Source organism: Protomyctophum parallelum (assembly GCF_964188405.1).
Source record: "Protomyctophum parallelum genome assembly, chromosome: 10".
Lineage (NCBI taxonomy): Eukaryota > Metazoa > Chordata > Actinopteri > Myctophiformes > Myctophidae > Protomyctophum > Protomyctophum parallelum.
Window position 1 is genome coordinate 1958602 of NC_139704.1, and position 23881 is coordinate 1982482.

Below are 23881 nucleotides of genomic sequence, written 5' to 3' on the forward strand. Positions count from 1 at the left end.
AAATGTTCCTCCAACAATCCCCTCAATATAAAAATCTAAGAGTGCATTAATACAAACTGAATGACCAGACATAGACGTCTGCAATGATAAGTTCAGGAAAAAAAGAAAGAAAGAAAGTTACTATGTTTACCCAGGGTAACTGGACTAAGCTCAAGAACTTGTTTACAGCCAGGCCCTGCTCATAGAACATTTCATGGTAGGGGTTCAAACCCAGGTAAACAAACCCATAATGTTTATAAACAATTACAAAATGTGTATAAACAAATCCCAAATGGTGGTAAACAAATCACAAATGTATGTAAACAAATGTAAAATATTTGTAAACCAATCATAAATGTTTATAAACAAACCCAAAATATTTGTAAGCTAATCACATGTTTATAAACAAGCCTAAAATGTTTGTAAACACATACCACATGTGTAGCCTATAAGCAACCCACCCCCCAAATAAATGTTTATGAACAAATCCCAAATGTTTAAAACAAATCCCAAATGTTTAAAACAAATCCCAAATGTTTAAAACAAATCCCAATTGTTACTCTTTTACCTGCTTTGTTCACTAACATTACAAAGATGCCCAAAGGAAAGGAAAGGTAGGCCTACTATGTTTACCCAGGGTAACTGGACTAAGGAAAGGAAAGGTACTATGTTTACCCAGGGTAACTGGACTAAGGAAAGCAAAGGTACTATGTTTACCCAGGGTAACTGAACTAAGGAAAGGAAAGGTACTATGTTTACCCAGGGTAACTGGACTAAGGAAAGCAAAGGTACTATGTTTACCCAGGGTAACTGGACTAAGGAAAGGAAAGGTACCATGTTTACCCAGGGTAACTGGACTAAGGAAAGGAAAGGTACTATGTTTACCCAGGGTAACTGGACTAAGGAAAGCAAAGGTACTATGTTTACCCAGGGTAACTGGACTAAGGAAAGGAAAGATACTATGTTTACCCAGGGTAACTGGACTAAGGAAAGGAAAGGTACTATGTTTACCCAGGGTTACTGGACTAAGGAAAGGAAAGGTACTATGTTTACCCGCAGGGTAACTGGACTAAGGAAAGGAAAGGTACAGTACTATGTTTACCCAGGTTAACTGGACTAAGGAAAGGAAAGGTACTATGTTTACCCAGGTTAACTGGACTAAGCTCAATAACTTGTTTACAGCCAGGCCCTGCTCACATAACATTTCATGGTAGGGGTTCAATGCCTTGCTCAAGGGCACTTCAACGGTCGTAATTTTAACATGCCGGTCCGGGGATACGAACTATAGCGACCTTCCGATATCAAGACCGCTCCGCAAACCGTTCGGCCACCGCTGCCCAAAGACATGGACATGTAGTCAGTGTTCTGCGCTGGCTTTTCAGACGCCCTATGGAAACATTACATTGATCTGCGTTACAAAAGAAACGGTCAAACTATAAAGTCTGACACAATAACTGATACAAAACGACCAATCCACACAATTATAAGCGACCACTGTCACGTGACTAGCCATGATTCATGACTCTCGTATTCATACGAGAGTCATGACGAAACTTCACCCTGGTTTTTGCGAACGCTACATTTACAAAGAATTAAAATATATAAACATTCGCATTTCAAATATAAAGTACTCACAAAGTGTCCCACGGGTGTTAGTTAGTAGCAGCGCCAGCGATTAGAATTTCTGCATCCCGCGTTGTTTAATAAAAAGCATTTTTATCCGAGGTGTTATTTTGCCATTGGCTTTCAACTACGCGCCCCTATCGGTCGGGAGGAGGGTGGCACTCGGTGTGTTCGATATAGGTAGGCTGACCGCCCTGCCAATACAGACTAATAGGCGAGTGCGCTCCCGGTGTGCAACTGTGGATTTCCCAAACGAACCCCGTTTGAAAAAAGTAGCCGGGGAGCTCGGACAAAAATGCTTTTTATTAAACAACGCAGGACGTAGCAATTCTAATCGCTGGCGCTGCTACTAACTAACACCCGTGGGACACTTTGTGAGTACTTTATATTTGAAATCTGAATGTTTATATATACGGAAATCTTGTAAATGCAGCGAGCGCAAAAAACAGGGCAAAGTTTCTGCATGACTGTCATGATAATCATCATGGCAGTCATGTTCCAGGGCTATCACGTGACAGTGTGCATTTCAACAGATCTTACGTTAGTTTTAGGCTAACTATAAACAAAACAAAAATAGTATAACTTACTTTATCAGAGAAACAGCAACGAGGGACTTAGCTTAGCTACTAGCACAACTGTTGTTGTTGTTGTGACTGGAGCAGTGTGAGAGAAATGAGTGAATGAAGCCAGTTGCTCAAAGCTCTGGGTTGTCCTCTGTGTGTCTTCAGGTTGAAAAGGACAGACAGTCCCTCAAAACGACCGACTGGTTCAACTTTGTTTAACTTTAGCTACAAAACGTCTGTTCACTTGGAACGGACGGACCCGGCGAACACACATGGTGGTTGTGCACATGCGCATTAGCGCTGGAGCCAGTGTTGGCAACTCTCGTGAGAGAAATAAGCCAACCCACCTCCAAAAACAAGCCAAAACAAACCCAATAACATCCCCATATAATCCTAATAAAAAATGATTTGATGCATTTATCATTATACAATACAACTATGTATGTCTATGATAATTAACGTTTTAGTAATTTATTATACTAATAATTAGCCCATAAATAAAAGAAAAGGATCTGTGGTGGAACTTTTCAGCATAGTGTGAGCATCATAAATCAAGGAAGAGAAGTCTGGTCTGATGATGTTCAATTTATTATGAAGTAATTAAAAGGTGCACGAGTGACGAGATCACGACCTCTCTTAAGGAGAGATCGGGGTAACATGAGGAATGATGGACTTTCATTGCATATAAAGACATGAAATCAGCAAAGGGGTGTGGCCTGACATGGCAAGTTCTGAGATACTGGGTAGCAACTGGTTGAAACCAGTTACGTTGACTGGCCCATTTAATGACTGTAGCAGTGATATCTCCAAGCAGTGTCTCGACCTTGGAGAAGGCAGGGTTAAATCAGGTTAAGCAGAGGAGTGTACACAGCTGCGCAGCCTGTGCAGGCCTCTCACAATGTAACATGTTAAAATGAAAAATAAGGGGGATTGTATATGAACAGAGAATATAATTATTCCCTATCAATCCTCCCTTTTGTTTATCCCCTGTTGGACCGGAAAACCTGTGGGAGGTGACAGTTAGGATTCAGATTAAGTACAGAAGTCCATTGTGGGTCTCCACCTGGGAAACAAACCCTGTTACAATTCAGACACCGTAGATATCAAACAGAGATCAGAGATTTGGCATTGTGAAAACAATGACCTCTCTGTCTCGTGTGCATCACCCAGGAAAGAAATAAAGCATGAAGTTAGACAGTAAAGAAATATAGCATGAAGTTAGACAGTGAACCAACATTACAGGAAGCATCATTTTTACAATCAAGTACAATACAGTCATATGGGTGTTTAGAATTTGAACACTAGGTGTTCTCGTGTTCTACTGTATTGTATGACCATTAATAAACACTTGGCATTTTATTATTACACACATGGTGTTTAGGTTTAAACGCGTCACATGTTCCAGGGATTTACAGTGTAGGTGAAAGTGATTTTCTTTTTGCCAATATCTGCCATTGAGCCCCATTATACATTTCTCAAATTTGAAAGCACTATATTTCTAAAACTATGAAACATTTAAAATATTCCTTTTCAGGCATGTCCACCGTTAGATGAACCTAAATAGGTTTGAATGGGGTTTCTAGGTGTAAGTATAGTATAGCACTAGTAGCATGCCAACGTTTGTGCTATTGCCATTGAGAATGCATTGGGTGTTTAAGTTAAATAAGTCAGAAACTACAAAACAGTAAGTAAAACGTTCCAGCGTGTGTCTCCACAGTAAGCTGAATTATAAAAAGATGGAATGGAGTTTCTAGGTGGAAGTGATTTTTTGACGTGCCAATATCTGCCATTGACTATTGACACTCCAAAAAAGTAGTGCTGCTTTAATGCCACAGGGAAAACTCAGTTTGTCAGAAGAGCAGAGCGGTTAGGGCCTTGCCAGGACCAGGATTCAAACCCAGGACCTTTGGCTTGCCAGGCAGCCTTTCTACCCACAGCTGCCTCTTCTTATCAACACATTGATTCTCAAACATCACCATGTGATCGTCATCCTTGTCTGGATTCGAACCCACAACCTGAGGATCATATACACAGGGCTATATCTTGCACCACCCTTATCCCTAAACTAATTTGCCATTTTTTACTTAAAAAAAACCTTTTAAAATAGTTAAAATAACTGATCTACAAGCTCACAATGTCTCAATGTAGATCGGCTAGTTGAACTAATTAAAAAATAGTAAAAAATGGCAAATACGTTTAGGGATAAGGGTGGCGCAAGATGGAGCCCACAAGTGTCTTAATAGAGCAGGGGTGGGCAACTTTGGGCCACTATGTTTCTATACACTCGCTCCAGAGGGCCACATTGCATATTACTGTCGTAGCAAAAATAGCCGACCTATACAAGCTCAAAACGCGTCGCACTGCATCGCGTTTTGAGATTGTAGATCTTCTATATCTGACTTGGAATCCTGAAAATTGTTTTATTTCAAATGCCTTTCAAATGGCCTTAATTATAGTTAACTTTATGAATCTTGGAATTGTAACAACTGAAATAAATAATATATCAGTATTCTGATATTAACCTGAGGGACACATTAAGTGAAGGTGGGGCACCCTGGCCGCCAGTTGCCCATGTATAGCCTAGTATGTCGTTTTTCATGGATTTCGAGGACAAACTATAGTACAGTGGATGGACATCCGTGGCACAGTAAAGGTATCATAAAAAAATAAGTCTGCACTCAGGTGATGGTGAAAAAGCTCTGTTGTATTTTTATTGCGTCGTCAACGTTTCAATAAATCAGATATTCATCATATACTGTACATCAGCCACACACACCAAATGAACTGAAGCTTTGAACGCACACACACACACAGATATCAAACTGAACTGTTTTTGCTCATTCACTGAGTTGAATACAGACCTACAAAGGAGTACATTCTGTAAGTGACATTACATTTGAAGGGTTGACATTGTCAATATTTGTTTTTTGAATGAAGACCTAAAATGAATATGTTTTGCCATGCATTACTCATCCAGAGTGACTTCAAATTTATCAGAGGCTTTTAAAGATGTGGGGAGAAAACAACAGATCATAATAAATAAGGGGGTAGACTACTAGACAGACAGATGTGACATATTTTAAATGATTCCACTGATCATCATACAAGCTGTGTTTCACCCACCATATCTTTGATGGTCAGGCGACAACTGTAACACAACAGGCTCTTCAGCTCCAGTGTTTGTGGGACCCTGGAATACAATTGGTTACCACTCACCAACAACTGCATTGGAATATGTAATATGATATGCATAATCATAGGCTACTACCTGATGAATCACTGATGATGAAAGCCTATAACCTAATTGTCTATTTTGACTATGTTTTTCCCCCTGTCTGTCCGTCCGTGAACAGCTAATGTTTTGCAATATTGGCCCGTTTGACGTGAAACTGTGCACACACTCCTTGCTAAGGCAGAACCTCTGCCCCAGACTATTCTTTTCAACAATGTTTTTTGAGGGGCACTAGAGCAGAACCTCTGCCCCAGACTATTCTTTTCAACAATGTTTTTTGAGGGGCACTAGGGCAGAACCTCTGCCCCAGACTATTCTTTTCAACAATGTTTTTTGAGGGGCACTAGCCGCTCCAACGTCTGGCTTTCGGATATACGTCATATGGCTGCCCAGTCTATGGACACCACGGCTGTGTAGCCTTGGTCAGTGTTGTATGATATATAGGCCTATATATATTTAATATATTTTTTTTTATCCCACGGCATTTATTAAGAACAGGTTATCAATGATTATATAATTGGTACAGTATAGGCTACATTGTTTTCCTTTTATGAAAAACAAAAAGAGACTTATCCACATTCAACCAGGTGTTTCTGTGTTAGGCATGTCATTATAGAAGACATTTTCCAAAAATAGCAGTTCTACAAGCTTAGCATTGTGAGCTTGTAGATCAGTTAACATCACTATTTTTGTGTGAAGACTGTAGTAGTGATAGTACTGATATATAGTACTGATAGTAGAAACACCATCAGGGATAAGCAGGGATAAGCCATCAGGGAACCAGGGAGACTCACTCATGTGCGATTTAGAGATGAGTCGGTCATGAACGAACGAATCAAAAGAACTAGTTCTTTTTGGTGAACGAAACCGATCCGGTCACTTCCGTGAACGATCCGTTCAAAATGCAAATGACGGGGAATCGCCCGGCTGCTCTTCTCTCATTCAGTGCGAGGCTGCGAGCCGGAGGGTGCAGGGCGGGGCCGTGCTCTCCGTCTCCAGGGCTCCCACAGCGCACAACAGTTAATGCAGAGGAGAAGTGGGTGGTGACTGGTCATACGATACGACCGAAAGATCGAAATGCATATTTCGTTCTTCGTTCAAAGTGGGTCGGATCGGTCATACTGGTACATTGACCGAGCTAGGAGACCGAAAGACCGAAATTATTCGTTCTTCGTTCAAAGTTTAGTTCTTCGTTCAAAGTGGGTCGGATCGGTCATACTGGTACATTGACCGATGAGACCGAAAGAACGAAATGCATATTCTTCGTTCAAAGTGCTGTAACAGTATAACCGACCGGGAGAAGGGGGTGGTGACTGAACGAAGTGCTGTAAACTAACTGTGAAGTGTGTACGAATGACTGACTTGCGTCTGACATTGTCTAGCATTGGAAACCCATACGTTTTTTTTATTTTTTATTTTATTATTTTATAGGAAAGACCGACGAGTCTATATAATAATGCATGACTGACTGACTGACTGACTGAATGACTGATTGTATTTGTAGCCCTCTGGTTGCAAATACAAATACTACTTGCAAAGTTGCAAGTGCAACAAACAACGTCATGATGATTAACTTTGATTGATTGATTGAAATATGTATTAACAGTTTGCAGAATTACTTGTTTACAAGAGGGTCCACGGTGGACTTATTCATGCTCCCCTGTGACGTCATGGCAGCCAAGTCTGTGGACTTTTAATGCTTGCTTTATTGATTGTCACTCTTTGATGAATTGAACAAGGTGGACCACCTTGTTCAATTCATCAAAGAGTGACAATCAAACAATAAAAGTGACTGGTTATTAAATTAGCTCTCTTCTGTTTAAATGTACTAATATTAAAATGTATGGTGATATATACTATTTTATTATTATTATTATTATTATTATACTATTATGGTGAAATTATATCAATGGAAAATAAACAGGCTAATACATACCAAAAAATATATATAGTATTTAATGCTATAAAAACATGAAAATAGATTAGGCTCCTGCTTTATACTAATAGCATTAATAGCATACAATTCATATTACCATAATTGGTTAGTATAGATTAAATATAGGAGGGGATCTATTTTGATGAATTGAACAATTTGGACCCTGTTGTAAACAAGTGTAATGCTTAATTGGGTCGTCCACTCACAGTTAATAATAATAATAATAATAATAATAATAATAATAATAAAACTTTATTTGTATAGCACCTTTCATGACATGAAATGCAGCTCAAAGTGCTTTACAGAACAATGGAGAATAAAAGAAAAGCAAGGCAACGACAGTAATGCAATATTATGCAATGTTAACAGTCTTTGTATTGAGTTTGTGCTTGAAATGTACTGTAAATTCTGCAAACTGTTAATAAATATTTCAATCAATCAATCAATCAAAAAAAGACCATGGAAACTAAAGGGATGGAGGGTAGAGAAATGGAGTTAATCAATGATAATATTTTATTTGTGGATATAAATTATATATTTCCACTCAAATATCTTAGTTTTACCAACATTGTTAATGTGAAATAGTTTTAATATGCTTATTTATTTAAATTGTGATAATTGCTATAGCTATTGGAGCTCTGGTGGTCCCAGAAGACAGGGGATGTAAAGAGGAAATTATGCCCGGGTAGAAGGCATCATGCCTGGGGGTGACTGGGAGGAGTGACATCGCGGATCGTCTGACTCTGCCAAAACGGAACAGTTACCCTTAAAAAAAACACCTCCATTCAGTTTCATTGTAACTGAGATTTTCGATCATAATTCATAATTTTTTAATACTGTATTTAGCTATAATGAGTGCAAATGTCCGATGCTAATTGACAGTGCTACTATGCTACTACCATAGACCGCAGGGGAAAAAATGGCTACTCTCAGCCGCACAAGAGGAGATTAGACCCCATCCCTCCCAGAGAAAATCCCATAGCCTGGAAGGACGATCGGCCTGGCTCGGCCAATGATTGAACGACTCGTTCGAGTGACTGGTGGGTCCGTGCCATAGAGTATGGTCCGTACGGATCCTATAGTACAGGACCGAAATGAACGAAATGAACGAAATGAACAAATCATTTTAGTGAACGAACGAACGACCGATCCGTTCACTGAAAAGAACGAAAGTTCCCACCACTAGTGCGATTGTGCATTTTATTTTCAACTTTGTCTTTGGGGTTTTTAACATGCAAATCTGTAAAAAGATATTGCAATTGAAAAATGAAAGGACACCAACAAGCCCACCACCACATAGTCTGGGTGTTCTAATCCACTGTGGTGCATGTTCAGGAAAGGGAAGCCAGGGGAGGGTGATCCTACGGGCCGAGCTGTGTCACCCCCATCAAGCAGGGAGTGTTGGCAGGAGGATTAGGAGTAGGACGGTCACAGAGGCACTACGAACGTCCCCCCGGTGGGGGCTCATCACTGGTAGGTGAGCTAGTAGGATACGACAGCAGTGACAACACACAAATATGTGGGGAGGAAGTGCAAACTTACCCCGGAACGTCTCGCACTTCCAGCTGTATTCCAGCTGTATTCCAACTGTATTCTTCATCCACATCACACATTCTGCAATCTGACTTGAGTTTAGTGGAAATCCAGTGACATAGAGATACAAAATGTATTATAAGCAGGACTGTTGTGACAACTTCCTGTTAATTTATTATGGACACCTGAACTCTTATAGAAGGTAAAGAAGCTACCAATAAGTCAAGCAATCAGTCCTTGGACCTTTTAATATAAGCCCAGTCCACAACTATGCAAGTTGCAGACCCGAGGTGCCTTTGGGGATAATTGTTACAACTAGTACAGTAGATGCACTGTGAATTGTGGTGGACTGGGCGTTAAGGGGAGTGGAATCTTTCACACATAATATACACAAAGTGTGTAATGGATTCGTAGGGACCTATAGAAGAAGGACATATTACTGAAACAGCTATAGTGTGTGTCTCATGTGACAGTGACCAAGCATTATCCATGACAAACTTATTTGCAGTTTGGCTCCTTCGTTAATGTGTATTTTGTGTATTCCTGAAACAAGGTGGAACAATAAGCTGGAACAAGTGAACACGTCAGGGAATTAAGAGAGCAAAGTTCTGACAACAATCTTCATCATCATAACATTGCCGTGGCTGTTAAACGAGGCCAAGGCCACCTGACGAAGACCCATAAGGGGTCGAAACGTTGTCATCCTTATACCTAATACAATTCCTGTGGGAGCTACAAACAGTGTGCGGACTACTTCTCCTTCTCCTGTAGCCTACATATCCTTATGGAACCATGAGGGAGAGGGGGAAAAACACCACGAGAGTGACGAGTGATCAGTCAAACATGTGTTCTCTCCGCAGTAAATAAATAATCTGTCTGTATGCGATGATCTGACCATTATTATTTTGATTACACTGTCATGCTCGTTTGAGGACAGGTAGAGAGCAGAGCATAGTAAAGTTTGAGGTAACACACCAGTGAATCACTGATATCTGATATGTTTGATGTATGTCATTTCCAGCAGAGCCCCGCCCACGCTTCAACATCACCACGTGTTAAAATACCTTCTACCACTGGTGAATAGTGAAGAAAGTGGGGGGGGAAAGCAGAGCTGGTCTAAAGTGCAGCAGGTAGATATATTTAATTATGAGTGAATAAATAGATGTGCAGCAGAAGCTGTCCCTCAGTCTAGTCTGTTTAGCATGCATGTGATACTCAGAGTAATCTAGTAAGAGTGGCGACACGCTTTGATCTCGCGGCAAAGCCCGGGTGCCTATGCTATATAGTTCCAATCATTGCTCCTATGGCTGGAACTATCCCATTGAGATAGGATGAGCACTTCCGCATTCCATTGTTACACTTACAAGGGGAGTCAACAGAGTGTCATTACTCTCTTACTAGATTACAGATTGCGCCTGCCTCATGTTTATATTCTTCCTATTACTTATGTAAGGATGAGGATGTCTCTTGTTGCTTTGTCTGTTCACAGTTCATTATGCATTATATACTGCATGTCATGCTGTTTACAAGTTTGTCCACCAGGGGATGGTGATGTAACACACTTCTAGGTTTAGCTCATGATCAGTTTAGCAGTAGTCTCTCAACAGACTGTTGACTGGCAAAGAGGGCGCTGTTTTTCCTTTATTGTTTGACGATGGGTTCTCAGATTGTGTTAGCAGAGACAGTGGTGACCCTGCTGATGTTTAACTTCTACATAAAATAGAACCAGAACCTACTGTACATGCCAACGCATGCATAGGCTACTAACATTATAACATAGACACAAATAGCCCTGTCTATAGTCCAGAAGACTATATCTCATTTGGCCAGGGGGACTGAGAACAAAATGCATTTATTATCAGATAGAATGAACACATGTTTTGCATATATTTTCCAGTGGCCCCGGCCTCAGGGCCAGGAACCCCCCTGAAGATGATGGAGAGGTATTATGATTATTTAGGATTCTTCATTGTTCTTTGCTCTGGTGTAACGTGTGCTCTGTGATGTTTTCACTCTGCATTAATTGTCTCCACCAGGCCGAAGGCATGTGGGGAGAGTATGTTTTGCACTCCGTCCGTCCGCGTGTCCGTCCGTCCGCGTGTCCGTCCGTGTGTCCGTGAACAGCTAATCTCGGCCACCGTTAACCCGGTCGATGCCATATTTTGCACACACACTCCCTGGATGCCAACCATGAACCTCTGCCCCAAACTTTCCAGAACGGCCTGTTATAGCGCCACCAGGAGGCCGCTTTGTGCAAAACAAGTTTTTGCACAGTACACCTACAGATTTTGTCCAAACATCACGCAAATTGGTACACAGTCTCTCTAGAGCCATTCAACGAAACGGGTCTTTCAGATTTATCAGACTCCATCCTGATTGGTTAAGATTGGCTTCCAAAGTTCACAGGAGTGCTCAGTTTCTAACAAAATGCTGCAAATCATGAACACATCGCGTGATTTCCGTGAAATTGTGCACCCACATTCCCACTAGGCCGAGGACGAAATGCCACATGAACAATTTCAACTCAGCCTCAAGGTGGCGCTATAACTGGCCGAAAAGTGTTTTTACCTCTAACTGCACGGATCTGTGGATAACCTGGTGGAGACCTGTGCCCGGAAGGGCACTTTTTCTAGTTGTTTTTGTGTTGTTTTGAATGAAAATGTGTTTGACGAGGATCTTCCATGGCCAAATCCCTCTTGAAAAGTGTTAGTGTGTAATCCACGTTGGCACTTTAAATTGTCAATAAAGTATTTTATCTATGTTAAAAGGTCAGTTTAGTTACCGTAGCAGCTTTCGGTTTAGATATGTTGAAAACACTGTGTGTCTCCTGCTGCTGCTGTTGGATGTGTTTGTGTTCATGGTAACCGATGGGAGCTTCCTCTACTACACACAAAGAAAAAAACATTACATATCTCATCAATTCAACTGTTTAAAACTGTATGAATAGTTAAGTGACAACCGTCGACTTTACAGTAATGAAGGTGCATTCAGTTCCAATGCGCTTTGAATGGGTTTCATGCCTTCATAATGGACTATATGTACAGAATACCAACTTCAATGAGGTGTTCATCCAACAATAGAGATAAGTAACACAAAGAAAAGGATACAATACAAAAGTAAGTAAAGTTGCTTAACTGTGATTTAAAAAAATCTTTAAATCTTTAAATCTTAAAGAAAAAGAACAAAAACATGGTAATATATCACATACATATTTTTTTTTATCATGAATCATACGTAAGCAAACAACCTAACAGTGGAATATCTATATATAATGGACCTATGCGCATACACTAGAGTGCTACTGTATGTCTACATAAAATGCTATCTAAGTTACATAAGTTGAGCCTATGCAAAGGAACAATAACCTCCTATTTACACTATGGCTTACTGCTCATAACAAACACTGTTCTGTAAAAGAATATATAAACAAAACACATGTCATAAAATGGAGGGATTACACATTAGCTTGAATGACAATGCAAGATTATTCATATTAATACCCTAATCGCATAGAATATGTAAAAGTAACAATTGTATAGCAACCACTGACCATAGCCCTTCATCAAGTTGACTATTTGAATTATTAAAAAACAATTTACATGTTGCTGTTGCCTCCTTGGAATATTAATTATCGGGGCACGGTTCCATAATCTTCTACAGAGGAACCACAGAGAGCATCCTGACTGGATGCGTCACTGCCTGCATAGGCGGCGGTTGAGCCTGACATTTGGGACGGCTAATATTTGTAGTATTATACAGCGCCAGCATGGATGACTGACCGTGACACTAAATACATTGATTTAACCATGCCCCCATAACAAGCTAAATAAAAACGCAACAAGGCTTCCGTTTCTCGAAGCCACTCCCGACCGATAAACAGGTATTTGGGGCCTGGCCAAGTCATTGTCTTGGAGGTGCAAACAACCAGCATTCATTTACAAAGCCATTTGTTTTTAATTGTTTACATTAGTAGGCTATTAATTTAATTTCTTTTTTGTTTGTTTTTACATTGTTTGTATTGGCTGTTGGATGCCGGTTGTTTTAAAATGGACCTCTATTTCATTTTTACCAATAGATTGTACTAAAAAAGGACTCATAGCACGACACCGAGTGCCACGCTATGAGCTTGTAGATCTGCTATTTTTGAAAAATCGTGAAAATGTGGTGCAAATCTTTGAATATATATATTCTTTCAGAGCGAATGTTTTTAACTCAAATCTTTGCTTCTGGGGGTGTCCACTGGAACAACATATTTCCAGATGGGGGTCGGTGGCCAATTACATATCATTTTGGGGTCAAGGAAAGTTTTGTGAAAACCTTTGTGCGACACATGTGTCGAATTGAACGGTCGAGTCAAGCCAGCATAACTGAAAGATTAATGAAGAGACCGCGGGCTTGACTGCCGTGCAACAATGCCAGACACACCGCTTGTGAGCTATGGCAATTTCCCGGTGGATTTCCCTTTCTTTTTTGTTGAGTTTTGGTGAGTTTTTCAAACTGACCAAAACTAAAATATTACAAAAAAATAAAAAATTGCACCTAGGGACAAACAGACAACTTCAGGGTGCTGGGTGGAGCAAGCTTCAACACACTCAAACACGAACTTTGCTGCACGCGTTCCGAAGGGCCACTTCACAAGCCTTTTTTTACTCGAGTTCTGAGTTCGACACATGTGTCGAAGGCCTGACCAAATTCTCCACTTCTCAACATACATATATACATACATACACATGGTGAGAGGGGACCCCTGTCTGTGTTTTAAGCATTATGTTATGCTATTGAAAAATAGCAGACCTACAAGCTCGTAGCGCGGCACCGAGCTTGTAGGTCTGCTATTATTGTTTTTCAGCAACTCAATTCTCGGGAATCAGGCCTCCCACATGCGAGTCGGTCGCTTCACCATCTGCTTGCAGTATGCAGCACAGGTGATGCAGGCTGCATCACTGGTGGTGTCTCAAAGTTCGAGACAATCATGGTGGTTTTCTCGAAGCCACTCCCGACCGATAAACAGGTATTTGGGGCCTGGCCAAGTCATTGTCTTGGAGGTGCAACCAACCAGCATCAATATCGCCCCCAACAGTCTGTCTCGAGAGACTACATCATTGGTAACACCTTAGGTAACGTTCCAGTGAGCCAACTGATTATGAAGCAGTGACTGATGCAGCAGCTACAGTAGCTGTCATAAACGACAGTCATAATGATATAATCCTGCATTGATGGAGTGCAGAGCAGACCTACAAGCTCGTAGCGCGGCACCGAGCTTGTAAAAGATGTAAAGACTAATGGTTGTACAAATACATTAGGAAATCAACATAGTTAACAATAAGAGACAAAAGTCACCAGGTCCTGCTCTCATGACATACAGACAGAGAGTGGAAAAATACATGTATAATATATATATATATATATATATATATACATACATACATACATACATACATACATACATACATACATACATACATACATATGCGGTCTAGCTTAAACTTGGACTCAGGGGGGTGGACGCCTCTGCCTTGCATAGTCCCCAGTGAATAGGCAGTTGGCCCTTCACTGGTAACCCTATTTTGGACTCATTTTAAATATATGAAGGTATTGCGGGCAGGGATTTTTACCAAAAAGCCCCCCCCCCCCTTTTAAAATACACACACACATACATACCTACATACATACATCTCAGACGTTTTAGCAGTTTTTAAGGACCCACTTTTAGGCCAGTGCACCAGAGCAAATTCTTGCCTTTTTTTAAACCCTACCCATTCTAACCAAATACATACATACACAAACCAAATTCACTCAACGAGGCAAGAAGTTCTGAATCAAAGAGCTCTTATGTTCACTAATTCGTTGCTTGAGCGGTCTAGTGGTTTTGCCCACATAGGCCAATCCACATGAGCAACGGATCATATAGACCACATGGAAATACAAGTGATTATACTCTGAATTTTGAACTTCTTGCCTGTATGGGGATGAGTGAAAAAAGCAGCCTTAAAAGTATTGCTGCAGTGAGCACAATTGCCACAGGGATAGTTTCCCCTAATAAGTGTCAATTTGGGGGTCCTTTCCTTGGCATGAACAAGTTTGGGAACTTGCTATAGTGAATGGTGGGAGACCCTGAAAAAGAAAAGTATAGGCCTATATTATGCAAAACAAAGTCATTTCAGAAAGAAGCAGGAGGAAAATGAACTGAGGGAAAAGCTATCCAGGGAAATTGAAAATGCTGGTAATAATATGAATTACAATGTTAAAACATATTTGAAAATAAAGCCTGCGTTAGATGAATATGAGAAAAACAAGTGTAGCCTATGCATGCAATTGTGAGGAGTAGGGCACAATATGCTGTTGAGGGTGAAACATGTACTTCCTTCTTCCTATAGTGCTTGAACTAAGCAAAAGATAAATTATATTCATTCAATAAAAATGGTGAAAAGGAAATTCTGTAAACGGTAGAATCATTTTATAGGGACTTACAGTATTCAGGAAAAGTGACGTTGACAATGAGTGTGTTGAGAATGCTTTGAAGGTGAAAATAAGTGAATCTGAGAACCAGCTACTGTATGTGATGATGATATATTGATTGATTGATGCAGCTTAGAGAGGCTATATTATTCAGCCTAACAAGAGCCCAGGGTCAGATTGGCTAACAGGGGACTTTTATAAAACCTTTTCAGAGGTGCTGGCACGGTGGCACCTAGGCTTTACAGGCATATGGAGGATGCAGCTGGTGTCACAATCCATGTCGACTGGTGTAATCACAATTTTGTATAAGAATAAGGGTAGAAGACTGTAGAGAAGTAGTAGAGAACTACAGACCAATCAGTCTCTTGAACAATGACTTTATTGCTATAAGATTCTGGCAAATAGGATAAAAAAGGTATTGGGTAGCATTATATCTTCTACACAGGCATACAGATATATGGAAGATATAATATGCACAATGCGAGATGTGATTTCCCATATGAATAATGATGGAGAAGGTGGTATAATCTTAAATATAGACTATTTAGGCCTGACGTTGAAATAAAAACAATGTCTTCTAAAAGTTTTCTGAAATACCTCATGTTTCTATATCAGTGGTTCTCAATATTTCATGTCAAGGACCCCAACAATTATATGTTATAGGCCACCAACCCCCATCTGAACACCAACCCCCCCAGAAGCAAAGATTTGAGTTAAAAAACGTTTTCTCTGGAAGAATATACATTCTAAGATTTGCGCCACATTTTCACAATAAAAAAGTAGCAGATCTACAAGCTGCCATGCTATGAGCTTGTAGAACTGCTATTTTTCAATAGCTAAAGGATTACATAATGCTTAAAACACCAAAAGGGTGTTCCCGTCCAGAATGTTTTTTTTTTATATATAAAGCATTTGAGAGTTCAGCATTATTTCCTTTACCAAACAATGGAGAGATATGCGGTTTTGGGCCTATGCTCATTAAATGGATTCAGCTGCTGTATAGTAGTAATGCCAAGAGCTGTACTGTGTAAAGTGAAATGGAGTTCTGACTGACACTTTTCCTTTGGAAAGGTCAGTGAGACAAGGGTGCCCCCTGTCGGGCATCTTGTATAGTGTTTCCACAGAACCATTTATACTCCAGGACCATGCACTTCATTTAGCGGAGAATATCTCAACTGTTCTTGGCTAATATAACCGCTGCAAACAACTTAGGAACTGTGAAAAAGTCTATCCGTGGCGAAATACCCCAAAACGACCACGCCCTTTTAAAAATAACCATCACGCCCACTTAAAACATGCCTCTATCTTCTATCTAAACCTTTCGGAGCTACAGATGTTCTGAGATGCTCAATATGTTCAGAATACTCATGCTTGAATACTCAATAGACCATAATACACACGGCCGATGACCGCCCATACATCCAAACAGACAAAGTCCTATCTAATTGTATTACATTATGTCAACCCCACCAACATTGCAGCTGTGCGAAAAGCTTTAATTATCCTCCTTCAATCTGCAAAGTGTTTGTTTCATAAAAGTCCATGGTAGACATGTTATGATCTGCTTTATGTCAATACATTCCTTGCAGGTGATTGGAGTTTGGAAGCGCTCGTTGATTAATGTCACTCAACAGCCCTGCGTACCACCTGTTTTGAATTTGCACATAATGCAGGAGGCAGCAGGATGTTACTGAAAGAGTTCCAAACCCCAACACTTGGAAAAATCACACCCGTGTGAACTGAGTGGCTCTCTCTCTCTCTCTCTCTCTCTCTCTCTCTCTCTCTCTCTCTCTCTCTCTCTCTCATTAGCAGGCAACAGTGCAGCACTAGCCCTCTCTGTTTCTGGCACAACAGTGCCCCTACTGGTACTCATAGTCATATACTGGTGCTCAGGTGCTCATTAACCAACACATAGGCACATAGGTGAACACGGACATTGCTGTTCCTTGGAGTGGTTGCACCACTCAAAAAAATCACTTGACATAAAGTAGCTTATAACATGTCTATGGTGGATTTTTATGAAACAAAACTTTGCAGATAAAAGGAGCATCATTCAAGCTTTTCGAGACAAGCATGGTGGTTCTCTCGAAGCCACTCCCGACCGATAAACAGGTATTTGGGGCCTGGCCAAGTCATTGTCTTGGAGGTGCAACCAACCAGCATCAATATCGATTTTGTGAGGGGAGGGGGGGGGGGGGGCTAAATAACTCTACGACGACAGACACAGGCAGCGGCTTGCGCGCGGACAGGACGAGAAGCCCCTGACTGCAGCTTGCAGATCGGGGAGGAGCTGATGGTGGGCGGAGTTAAACAGTGATTGTGGGTGTAGTTAAACCATCAACCCCTCCCATTCTGGGCAGGGTCGAACCATTTAAAAGTTCCCCCGCGGGCGTCCTACTGTTTCCGGGTACTACTAGCACTGACCCCATGAGTCGAAGCAGCTGCAGCAGTCAAACAACATAACCGCAAACAGCAGTTAAACCATGGAAGTAAGTGAGACTGATATGATGTATTCATGATATTATGCATTATGTACTTTTAATAATTGACTTGTAATTAATAATGTGCGTGTAATTGTCATGTTAAATCCGTGCAGCGCAATCGTGAAATCTGCTGGGCACTTGTTCTGTACGTCAGCTAACTAATAGCAATAACATTAGCACTAGCAATTGGCTCATGTTTACAATGTTGATGAAATCCTTTGTTGTACAATCTGGCAAATAAAACCATATGGTGGTTTCAGAATGGGCTACCTCTAAGCCTTTAGAGAGACTTTAGAGAGATTATTTTATTTAGTTATAAAGCTGAATATTCATACAGAAGTGAAGAGGCTTTCTTGAAATCAGTGGTTCTCAAACTTTTTAATTTCAAGGACCCATAACTAGGGATGGGTATCGTTAGGATTTTTTCGAGACCGGTACCGATTCCGGTTCTGCTTATCGATTCCGGTTCTTAACGGTTCCCTATTTCGGTTCCAAAATGGTATAAAATAACTTAAATAAGAGGTCAAATGTTTATTTAACAAAAAAGCTCAATGTCAATTTGAGTATATATATAATGTACAATGAATAGTGTAACATCCTCTCCTTTATTGAGCCATTTGTGGATAATATAGTGATTATTTTAAATAAAATTTACCCAGGGCAATAGTGTTGTAGGCTACTTCTCTTACTACAAGTAAGACGCGCAAACGCGGGAAGCGAACGCAGCTCGTGTGTGTGGTTGTGTGTGTGTGTGTGTGTGTGTGTGTGTGTGTGTGTGTGTGTGTGTGTGTGTGTGTGTGCTACAGCTGCGCCCTGTGTGTGTGTGTGCTACAGCTGCGCCCTGTGTGTGTGTGTGCTACAGCTGCGCCCTCTGGGGGCGGGCGGGTGGTGTCACAGCGGGACAGACACACAGACAGACACACAGACATGAGCAGCAGGGTCTCATAGTAAGTGGCTCACTGCGTTCGCAACTAACTACTGACAATGACAAATAAAAGCATGTCTGAGATCTGAGAGCAACACACACACACACACACACACACACACACACACACAAATTAGCATCGCTAATGGGGGGGGGGGGCATCTCCAGCCAATAGGTGAGAACGGCTCCCCTCTCCCCCTCACTCGTGGTGGTAACAACAAGGAAGTCAACACACACACACACACACAGCAGCCTGCACTCATGCCGCCACAAAATAAATCTAAAGTGTGGTTGCATTTTAGAATATGCAAGGAGAACAAAGAACACATATGGGATGGCCCAAGTGGGGCGAAAAATCTGCGGCGAATCACGCATGGGACAGGGGAAAAGGCCCCTGACCTCCTGGGCTCCAGGCGCGCTAATTTGAGCCGCGGTCATCCACACTTTTCTACCCCAAGAAAGAGCCTCGTCGGAAGGGTCTGAGAGCGGCGTAGACCGCGGCGCAAATTAGCGCGCCTGGAGCTCCAGGACTGGTGCTTTTTTTGGTGTTTTCACATCATGAGTTTCAATCGGAAGAGAAGCTTTGATTATAGGCTATTTTTTTTTTTGAGAGGTAATGCCTGCGTCAGGCAGTTGACTTGTTTTATTAAGCCTAATTATTTGTGCGTCACTGCTTTCATGAAGGCTGCAACAGTTGTTGCTTCAATGCTTATCGTTTTAAATAAATGAGACCCGCCTCTGCAAGCCACAAGCCCACAACGCGTCGCTGATGCAACGCGTGAACGCGGTGTAGGCTTGTAGATCAGCTCTGTTCCCTGCGCTTCTATTAAAAGGGTAGAAAATAAATAAATAGCGTGTGACCGCGTGTCTGTGAGAACCGATAGAGAGAACCGAAATTGAATTATTGTAATGGGTACCCGGTACCCAGGCACGTTCGGTTCGGTACATACTTGGTCCCGAGTTTCGGGACCCACCCCTACCCATAACTATGAGTGTACAAATAAAACCAAATGTACCTGTAAGGGTCCATTTGGTTCCATTTGTTCATTCTCAGCGTTACAGTAACTTACAGACCTGTAAAGGGTCCATTTGGAAACTCCTCAAGGAGGAACCCTGTGGGTCCCTGGATCCCACTTTTGAGAACCACTAAATGTGACAGATTTTTTTTGTTAGAGATTATATCTGATACATACATACATACACATACACATACACATACACATACACATACACACACACACACACACACACACACACACACACACACACACACATACAACAAGGTCTACATGTACAGTTGTAAGCACCAGCACTTTATGTCTGGAAGACTGTGCATTCATGCGCTGGTTCATATGCTAACGGCCTAGCCGAAGTTACAAGTTGAGTCTACACAATAACGTTACAATATTGAAATTAGTTGCTTATTTTATCGTGCCTTTTATCCTATAGTAATTATCGTGCCTATTATGTCTATGCTTGTTTTCTCTTATGTAGAGACACATATCTGTGTTACATGAAGGTGGTGGGAGTCCCAAAGCAGAATACTGCAAATTTACTGAACAGTACAGATGTCCTTTCTGTCCTTTCAATGGTGGCCAGTATATGTTGGACAACTACCACATCAAAGGCCATGCTTCAGTGAAGCACAGAGGTACTATATTTATGGAATATCATGTATTTTGATTTGACCTATTTTAGCATGCACTGTTTTTATTCAGCTGTAGTTTTTTTTTTATCCTGCATTGGAAAACAAAATCTGCCTCGTTATTCTTGGCCCTTAAATTGTTCCTTTGCACTCTTATGTTACCATTTACACAGTCATTTAATAGACTAGGATTCATGCCGTTTTCTCTGTTTTTACACTTTGTAAGTTAAATGGACCCTATTATACCATTTATAATCAAAATGACAGCTCAATCAGAATAAAAATACTACGGAATAATACCAAACGGAGAGAAATGATTGGCATAAGTGTTTACATACTGATATTTTCCTGTTCTGAATATCAAAAGGTTTATACCACCGCTCTCAACCAGAGTGAGAATTACTTCAGATAACACTGGATTGGAATAATCTCTTCCACTTGACAGTTTAATTCAGATTGCGCTGTCATTCTGATTATAAGTGGAATATTAGGGTCCATGTATACGCAGTCACTGTTACTAACTGTTGTTCCCTCTTTCAGAGTTCACAATCATAAAGTGTGGCTTGAATTGCCGAAAAACCACACACTTCCATTGTTGCTACTGCACAGCCACAATACTCAATAGAGCATCTTTTTTGACACACCTGAAAGTGCATGACAAGGACTCAGGAGCCATTAAAAAGCACCCAGAGGTCCCCCACAAGCACCCGGAAGCCCATGCCCTTGGACAGCCCACAGAGGCCGTGATACGACAACCAGAGGTCCCCCACAAGCAGCCAGTGGTCCAGGCCCTTGGACAGCACCCAGAGGCTGTGATACGACAACCAGAGGTCCCCCACAAGCAGCCAGTGGTCCAGGCCCTTGGACAGCACTCAGAGGTCCCCACAAGCAGCCAGTGGTCCAGGCCCTTGGACAGCACCCAGAGGTCCCCCACAAGCAGCCAGTGGTCCAGGCCCTTGGACAGCACCCAGAGGTCCCCCACAAGCAGCCAGTGGTCCAGGCCCTTGGACAGCACCCAGAGGTCCCCCACAAGCAGCCAGTGGTCCAGGCCCTTGGACAGCACCCAGAGGTCCCCCACAAGCAGCCAGTGGTCCAGGCCCTTGGACAGCACCCAGAGGTCCCCCACAAGCAGCCAGTGGTCCAGGCCCTTGGACAGCACCCAGAGGTCCCCCACAAGCAGCCAGTGGTCCAGGCCCTTGGACAGCACCCAGAGGTCCCCCACAAGCAGCCAGTGGTCCAGGCCCTTGGACAGCACCCAGAGGTCCCCCACAAGCAGCCAGTGGTCCAGGCCCTTGGACAGCACCCAGAGGTCCCCCACAAGCAGCCAGTGGTCCAGGCCCTTGGACAGCACCCAGAGGTCCCCCACAAGCAGCCAGTGGTCCAGGCCCTTGGACAGCCCACAGAGGTCCCCCACAAGCAGCCAGTTGTCCAGGCCCTTGGACAGCCCACAGAGGCCCAAGCCTACAAAAGCCTACAAAAGTCTGCAAAAGTCATGGTAACTTGTCCACACTGCGAGCGGGAATTAAATCAGAAAAACTTAAAAGTACATTTACAAAGAAAGCATATGGATTCCTTTGAACCAGTGTCCAAAGACAGATTTCTGGCCAGTGAGTGCATTGATGTGAGGAATGGTGTGTTTGCTGTTGAAAAGTCGTTTTCTGGTCCAGCAACACCCATACACGTTGTTAAGAAAATTTGGGGATCCACACAGAAGATTATTTGTGAGCTTGACCAATGTCGTCTAAATTATGATTTTGCTTTAAGGAGTAGGATGCTAACCTTTGAATGTGAGCATATACGTTCATTACTGTACGCCCCACTTGCAGACAACACAACAGTGACTTTGACAGAGGAGGCCTTGGTGACAATGGTGCAGAATAAGTGGTTTGGTGAGGATCGCAAGGCCAGTCTCATACAGCATCAACACGAGGCAGATGCTGAGGGTGTGCCCCTGTCTGTCAAGCTGACTGTTGGTGGACCATCCACAAAGTTCCACATCTCTGTGTATGAGTCGAAGGTGTCTTATTATAGTAGACTAGGAAGGGTCATAGTAGCTTATGATAGTAAGCAGAACAGTTGGCATTGTCCTTGTTCAAAACCAAGGCATTCTTGCATCCACAAAGCAGTTGCAAAATGGCACCTGTTTGTGACAGAAAGGCAACTGTTTAGTAGGGTGAAAACTACTGAAGAGGGAACCCTTCATCCTCCACAGCCAACCACAGAACAGGAGGAGAATTATTCACCACGTTATCCACCATGTGATAAAGGTGTTGAACAGATGGTAAAGTACCTCATGGAACATAAAAAAATACCTGCTGAACTTCCTAAGGAGATCATACTGCAGTCCAGAGGTAAATTGCCTAAAGATGCCTTTCCAAAGTACCTGATTCCAAAGGAGGCCAAATGCAAGGAGTGTGGTGCCATTCTAAGCGAACCTATACGGATCACTGCAGATGGGAGGATTCTGACGACTTCAGGTGTAGTTGAAGGTCAGTAATATCCGTTTTTTTATACTCTCTTAATGATCATACTGTACATGACAAAACATGCATTGCACAATAATGTTCAGTTTGTTTAAAAAGACATGCCATGTTTATATTGTTCCTTTTAGGCATATCAACCTACAGAAAGTCATGCCTGAATTGCAGCATGGTTTACAGGTACCAGGAGTGGGAGGATGGTGTCCACAACTTTGATGACCACATAATCATGTCTCTGCACTTATGCCTGTGGATAAGGAATGCATTACAGGTGAGAACAAACCACCTAACGTCCGACAAATGTGTGCTTTTGATGATCCATTACCAGTAATAATGTATTTATAAACACATTAGACTGCATTATGTTAAAATGTCATGGCTGAAAACATGTAAAATGTCTCTTAACTATGAATTGTGGTATTCTCACCTCATCTGATTATTCAAGAATCCTCCAAGACAGGTTCAGGTGTAATCTCAGAAATTCTAATGAATAAAGTGTGAGACTGAATAGGATTAGAAGAACATCAGTCTTCTTTCAAAATAGCAATGTCACATAATATGGAAACACTTTTCCAACATGACTGTGTATAACTAGCCAAGAGACAAATACGCCAGATTTTCCATCCTTTCCAAGAAAGGTTATTGGATCCTACTCCAGACAACATCAAGCAGGCTTCAGGGAAAGTCATGTACAATACATTGCACCTGTTTCTCATATTTTTTCCAGACTCATACTGCTGTGAGTCGAGTGATCGAGACCATTGAAGCAACAGAGCGAGTGGCTTTCCCAAATACGGAAAAGGTTCTCCAAGCTTATCTCCACTTTGAGGTCCTTACCGAACATGATTACATGTTTGCGTGTGTATCATGTGGCTACAGTCCAGCTGTTGTTGTGATGGACCTTCACAAAAAAGGTGTATTCAATATGCCAGGTGTGTTTGATTAAATGTTTCACATTTATATATAGATTCAGTGCTGGCATAGTACAAAATGTCATCCTTAAATTAGCGCATAAGATTAAGC